General features: G+C 30.9%; 1 long non-coding RNA gene across 1 annotated transcript; it reads right to left on the reverse strand.

Moving 5' to 3' along the window:
- Positions 1–1,586: 1,586 nt before the first annotated feature.
- Positions 1,587–6,848, reverse strand: LOC124374793. Its single transcript, XR_006923611.1, has 2 exons — positions 6,716–6,848; positions 1,587–1,833 (listed from the first exon to the last, which is right to left on the reverse strand). It is a non-coding gene; the product is annotated as an uncharacterized LOC124374793 (long non-coding RNA).
- Between the last annotated feature and the right edge of the window lie 379 nt (positions 6,849–7,227).

Raw genomic sequence — 7,227 nt, forward strand, 5'->3', positions numbered from 1 at the left:
CAAAGTTTCACACCAGTCAGTCGCACCAGGTTATGGGCACCATCTCCAGCTGATTGGCGAGTGCGGCAATAGCTGACAAAACAGCTGACTGTTATTTTTCATTCTTCCAAAGGCTTACAAAATAGAGCCAGTGCGTTAGAGAAATCTCTCCTACGTTGTACTATGAAAATTATGGAAAAATTAAATAAACCATTTTACGCTAATTTAACAAAAACGAACATATCGCACAGTGTGATAGTAGCACTTTAAAGTGGTTCGAACATATCGCACAGTGTGATAGTAACGCTTGGAGGGTTAATAGATTGAAATCAGGACTCTCAAAAAAAACCAGGAGATAGTAAAGTGTTACACACCAAATTTCAACCCTCTAGGTAACCTTGTTTGACAGCTATTGTGCATACAGACAAACAAAAATTGGATTTTGTCATCAGCAACTGATGGGACGAGGCTTCACTAAATTCTTAGCCAATAATTGAATCTTCACATCTTAAAATTCCTTTCACCCCAAAACTGTCAGTACCAATAGATGGGCATAGGTCATCTCCTTTAGTGCTTGTTTGCAATTCTTTACATTGACAAACACTTCAACACAATGCCAGTTTGCTGAGTTTGAGCAGCTAATAAAAACAGATAGATTGTCAACAGAATTAAATCAAATAACCACTAAAATCAGTGTCTTGATCATGTCAACTTTGTATAATTTATTGGGATATTCTTGGGTAAGAGTTCACTTTGGATTACCATGTGGACTATCTCTGCAAAAGGTTACACACAATCTGTTATGCACTTAGCCGCCTGACCGTATGTATAATAGGTCCTCTCTGACTTACTCTCTTACTCTTGTGGTACAAGTACTTTTGAGATGGGTGTACCATCTCAGTATCTCAGTTTATAAAAGGCTTCCTCAGTATCTATGCAACATGACCAGGCCAGGCCGTGTATTTTACAAAAAATTTAAAGTGTATTTTATAAATAATTGTTTTTATTTTGTTGAATGATAATAGTATAATCTGATACATTATCTTATACTTAATAGCAAAATCTTCTTTTAATTCATTAAGTTTAATGTATTTTAAAATAAAATATAATTTGACATGTTCTACTTTAAGTTATACATAAAACAAACTTCAACTGCCACAGTGAAGGATCTTCTTCGAGAATAACATACACATTTACATTACAAGCTCTTGTTGTGTAGGAAGAGGTTCCAGTAGACATGCTCATTGTTATAACTTGTTACATCCACAATGTTAGAGCAACTTAGTGTAACTCTTATGTTTTCTCATCTAGATACCAATGCAGTCATTTGTTTTACAGTTTCTACAATAATGATTTATCCTTATTTTCAATCACCCTCTTACTACTTTTTAAAATAAATTTCATTCATTCACCATTCATTTATAAAATGGACAACAAAATAATTATTTGCTTTTTAATGAAAATATTTCATTAGTACATATTATTTATAAATGCTCCTGAATCATTTTGGTTGACAAAATAATTTTAATAATACATTTTCAGGGTAAAAATTTCACATTCTGACTCTTTGCCACTGAGAGAGTTAGGTCTCAAATAAACTATAACCATTTAAGAATCATAACCTAACACAGTTTATTGTTACATCAATATCACAATTGCTCTTAAAATAATAAGGTAATTAAATAATTATTTTAACAACGTTTGACGTTTTTTTTTTAACTGGATGTATGACCCCCGACACTTGGTACGAGGCACTATGGAGGAGGCACTTGGAGGCTGATGGCACTTGCGGGCTGCTGCGCTTGGACGGAATGTGGAGAGTAGAGAGATACCTTTAGACAGGCGAACTAGAGCCTGTAACATGTCCAAAATTAAGTTGCAGAACTGTAATTATACTTTGTTTGGAGAATCAGATTCAGAGCATTTGTCTTTGAGCTTATAAGATAGAAAGATAATACATAAAATGCTGGTTGAATAATAAAAAATTGATACATCCCATCAAAACTAGTGTATGGTATTCTTGAATCTGATAAATGTGGGGAGAATACATATTTAAATGGTGGTATTTTGCTCAAAATTCATCAGATTAAGTTTAAAAAAGGACTAAAATCACAACATAAAAAATGCAGGTGAGCAATAATGGTTGGAAAATGAGTTAACTCAGCAAAAAACTGGACACAAATATTAGAAAACATCAAAGTAAATATTGATTTTAATAGGGGCTAGGGTAATAAGTAAATAAACACATACATTTCAACATATTCACTTGTTTTTCTTTAAAATTTTTCCCAACTCTTTTTTTGGCATTATGATACATAACTGATATAATATATGGTCACACACAGAACTAAAAGACAGTAGTGAATTTTTGAATTAGAGTAGAGAAATTCTTATGCAAAAAAAAAATCAGGACTTTATTGCAGTAATTTGAAGTAATTAAAATACTGAATTTTATAATTACATAAAATGCTTTGTTGCAATAGTTATATTATTATAGATAAAAACAGGTACTCTGAAATCAATTTTCACTAGCCTATTATCAAACAGTCAATTAGACTGTGTAGCAAACATTTAACTTATACAACATAATTGTTTTATTGGTTGCATAAAAGTAACATAAAACTTTTCAAGGGGAAACTAGAAACTGCTTTTACTAATTTTAGACCTGTTTAAACACATTTTTTAGATTTTATATACACTTATACAACACACTTTGGGAAGGTTACAGTTAAAACAATACATGTGAGAAGTTTGAAATTTATTTGTTCCAAACTCAGCATTGAAAATTATTGGAAGGATGTTATTCAGTTAACATCATAAATTCAATGATGTTTTAATTTGTTAGTAAATTAATGATCAACGATTCAGTATTCGAGAATTTCTTTCAGCAAAAGTTCTTATGTAATTACGGACATTAGTATGAAAGCAGATGCAAATAAGATCATTCAAAACAAGATCACCCTTGAAAAACTGTGTATTAATACTTCTTTCAACCTATGGATTAGTAGTTACTAAAAGCAAATTACTAATAAGTAAAAAATGAAATTGTTAAGTGGAAAATGTGGGGAAATAATTGTGTGGGATACAAAAAAAGGTTAAATACCACTGGAAGAGGGAATTGAGAAGCAACAGGCAAGTTTGTGTAAATAATAATGATGATAATGATAGTATGATTTCCAAATGATTGGTTAACAAAATCCTTGTAGCAAACAAAATGTAACTAAAAAAGTTGAAACAGTGTACTTTTGGAAGTTATCTGGACAAAAATATTCGTATTTTCTTTTTATATCTTAATAATCTTAGTATTTTATGCAAAGATAAGGCATATATACAACAAGAAAAATATGTTACAAGGATGATAAAATTTTACAGCAAGATCAGTTTGTTAATTCCAAATAACAAACCATGAAGACCATGAATGAACACACAACATTGTAACCCTTAGTACATTTTTAACTTAGTAGGCTGTATTGAGTCATAAGTATACTGGCAGACTGAACACAATTAATTATAAGTTAATTGAAACTGAATTTAATGATAAATATATTATTTCTTAAGGAAGTACACAAAGTAAATATTTATGTACTTCGAAAACTTGAAAGCATGGTGAACATTTTATTCTGGGATTGAAACAAACAGTGAACATATATTTTAATACTCCTCAACATATGGTGTACCCAAAGGAGAAGGGGAGCATTTCACAGCGAAACTTAATTTTTGAAAGTTAATTAAAGGAACTCAGAAGGTTTGAATTCCAAGGGATGTTATATTCAGCAGTGGTGTAGTCCAGGGAGGCCTTGGGTAGGAAAAGTCTTCTTTTATATTTTGAAAAACACAGAATATGTTTTTTACTAATAATTCACATTTCAATTTATTTTCATCAAAAATGTAGAACTAGATCAAACAAAAATTAAATTCTGCTGAACGCTAACATTGTAAAGCAAAAATGATAGATGTTCAAAGTGACAATGGAAACATACTATACTTACACAACCTCAGACAGAACAACATGAGACGAGATGAGATGATCTAGAAACAGATGGTAATTTATGTTAAGATTAAAAACATGAATCAATAGTGCAGTCATTGAAGCATTGTTGGTCCGAATTTTTTTACTGTGAAACCGAATTGCATAAAAATTTTGGAATTAGGTTCATCTTACCCTTAACTTCAAAAGTGAAAATGATTTGAACTCCGCAACCACCCTGGGGGTGGTTGCCGACCCCTTCTCGGGAGTGAATTTATTTTTTTCAAAATAACCTCGGATATCGATAGAAGGTCTAATTTTAAGCAAAAAATCATCTATAACGTTTCTTTTTTTCGAAAAATCCAATACTTTTCAAGTTATTGGCAATTGAAAATTAGCAATTGTTTCACGTTTTTCATCGGTTTTTTTGCAAATATCTCCAAAAATATACGTTTTATCGAAAATTTTATTAAGGAACACAATTGTAGCAGGTAAAACAATGAACAATTTTGTTTTTTATAAAGTATTCTAAGTGCAATATTAAGCTAGATATTAAAAATCAAAGCCGTTTTTTATTTTGTCTGAAATTTAATCGATGTGGTCAATGCCATCTAGCGGCGAGCAGATGCATTTTAGGCATTCTAATAAAAAAGAGTTTTATAGTGCTTGAAATAAGCTTTAAAATGAGCACTATTAAAAGTCTTTTGCACGTAAAATAAGTGAGCTGTATTTGCAAATAAGAGGAGCATCTAATTTTTTTTCTTTTAAATCAATGGGTTTCGTAAGTGCCATTTCCACCAAAATTAAAATTAATCGTATTCCGCCTAGAATCAACTTTATTATGAAGAGGGTAATAGATTGTATCAGTTTGGCTGCTTCAGGACACATATATATTCAAAAAAGTCACGATTAAAAAAAATTTCAAATTTTAAAAAAATCACCTTTTTTCCATAATATCTCAAAAATGACGACTCATACGAATTAAAAGTGTAGGTATGAAAAATGTAGGTATATTTCTGACAAACAATTTGGATTTTTTGATTTTTCTGTAAAACAAAAATTGACGGAAATATGATTGTTTAAAGAGCGCGTGGCAGCGCAATCACAGCCTCTCTTAAGCCCTTTAACCCTTCACCGTTTGAGAAAAAGGTTTTTTACTATATATTTCAATGAAGGATGTTGTAGCTCTCTTAATTAACTTTTACAATGGTTTTTATATAAATTGTGATAGCATGAAAATTGAAGGAGTTATGGTCAAAAAACTTATCATATTTTTTTTCTACTTAGTAACTGAAAATTTTGGGACTGTGAATATTTGGAGCAATGTGAAAAGTACGCAGTATAATAGAGACCCAAAACTATTGTAATGTGTATATATACATAATATGGCTCATATATTTTGGAAACGTAGGCATGAATACATACCAACTTTCTTATATGTATATAATATAACACATTTGAGTAAATTTTGTATAATTTGTAAATATTTTATCCAATAAATGGCAAATTTTTACTCTAAATTAAATTATTTTAAAATAATATGTTAAATCATATATATTTACTGTTTTAATTTAGGGGTAGTTTTAAGGGTAGAAAAGCTTAAGAATATGATAATCATTTTCGAGAGTGTGGAATAATATTTAAATCCTTTTCATTTTATCAAAAAACATTTTTAACCATTTTTTTATCAAGGGGTAGTTTTCAAGGGTTTGAAAGGGGGTTAAAATTTTGATAATTATTATAGAAAATATAAAATATTACTAACTCTATACTTACATCTTTTTATATCATACCAAAGTATTTTTGTGTGATTTTTTCAATTTAGGGGTTGTTTGCAAGGGTTGTAAGATGTTCAAGGGGTTGAAAATGATTTTAATATGAGGTAATTGTGTTATAAAACACTTTAAAATTTAAAACCACTTACTATTAAACATGTTTTCCTAGCGATAAAATGGCTCAATGTCGATTTTTCCATTAAGGGGTTGTTTACACCCCTTAAAAAATAATAGGCGGAGTTCAGATCATTTTCACTTTTGAAGTTAAGGGTAAGGTGAGCCTAATTCCAAAATTTCATGCAAATCGGTTCACAGTAAAAAAAATTCGGAGGTAAGACCGTATTTTTCGCTTCAATGACTGCACTACAAGCCCAAGCCCCAGATGCTGAGAGTGATGTTACTCCACCAGTATAGAAAAGCCACAAACACATTTGTAATACAGTGTGTTTATTGGTACCCCACCCCTCGTAATATTGTCTGTTTAAGGTTGTGCAATAGGTTTTTTGATGGGTCGTCTTTTTAATAATAATTTCAGAGTCACTTCCCTTTAAGATAACTTCCTTGAAAATTAAAAAAATATTTTTAAACTGTGTATAACTCCAGGATTGTACCCTATATAGCATTTAAAGAAGAAACTTTAGACAATTGTATATACTACTGCAAAAAGTGCAGAAGCATTTTTTTTAAACTTTGTGCCGATCGAATGTTTTCACAAAGCCATTTACATTATCAGCACATAATTTTTTCATTTTGAAAACTTATAATATATTATTTTTAAATAGATTCTATTTTACAAAAATGTTAGTTATACTATAAGGGAATTTTTTGAAGACTTTTTCTAAGTATTTCAAAGTTGTTGAAAGGTCACAAGTGTCAACACTTAACTGAACTATGTTCACTCAAGACAAAGCAACCAGCAGACATGCAACACCAGCACCGACTGAACCCCCCATCATCCCACACCATGGTGCATTATAATGTAATTATTACTCACTTTCACGTTCGTCGCACAGTGATATCACGTCCGAAAATGTCCAAGATCTGCAGGATCACTCCGTTACTCCAGCCGAACCCTGTCTGGGCCTCGTACTCTCCTCCCGATCCAGTCTGCCCCAGTAGCTCCACATCATACTGTGGGACAATACATTTAGTAATATTTTCATAGCTCTGGGTCAAGCTACAAGTATATAAAATTTACCCGTGGTAAAGACCATTTTAAGTTAAAGGTTAGTGCTGTATCAAGGGTAGGCGTTTTTATCCCCCATTAATATTTTTACCTTCAAATTTGAAAGTTGCAGCCAACAGGAAAACACATGTATACCTTAAACAATATTTGATTTGCTATGTTAAAATTAAATAAAAAAACTAGTATTATTAACCCTCTAACCAGCATATACCATATCAATGGCATTAAGAACAATTCTGTAATGTATAATCTATATAACCTGGCACTAAACATACATTTAGAAGATAATATTTTTTTTTCATAATTTAATGTTTTGGTTT

This window comes from Homalodisca vitripennis, unplaced genomic scaffold (genome assembly GCF_021130785.1).
Source record: "Homalodisca vitripennis isolate AUS2020 unplaced genomic scaffold, UT_GWSS_2.1 ScUCBcl_10145;HRSCAF=18894, whole genome shotgun sequence".
In the NCBI taxonomy this organism is placed as follows: domain Eukaryota; kingdom Metazoa; phylum Arthropoda; class Insecta; order Hemiptera; family Cicadellidae; genus Homalodisca; species Homalodisca vitripennis.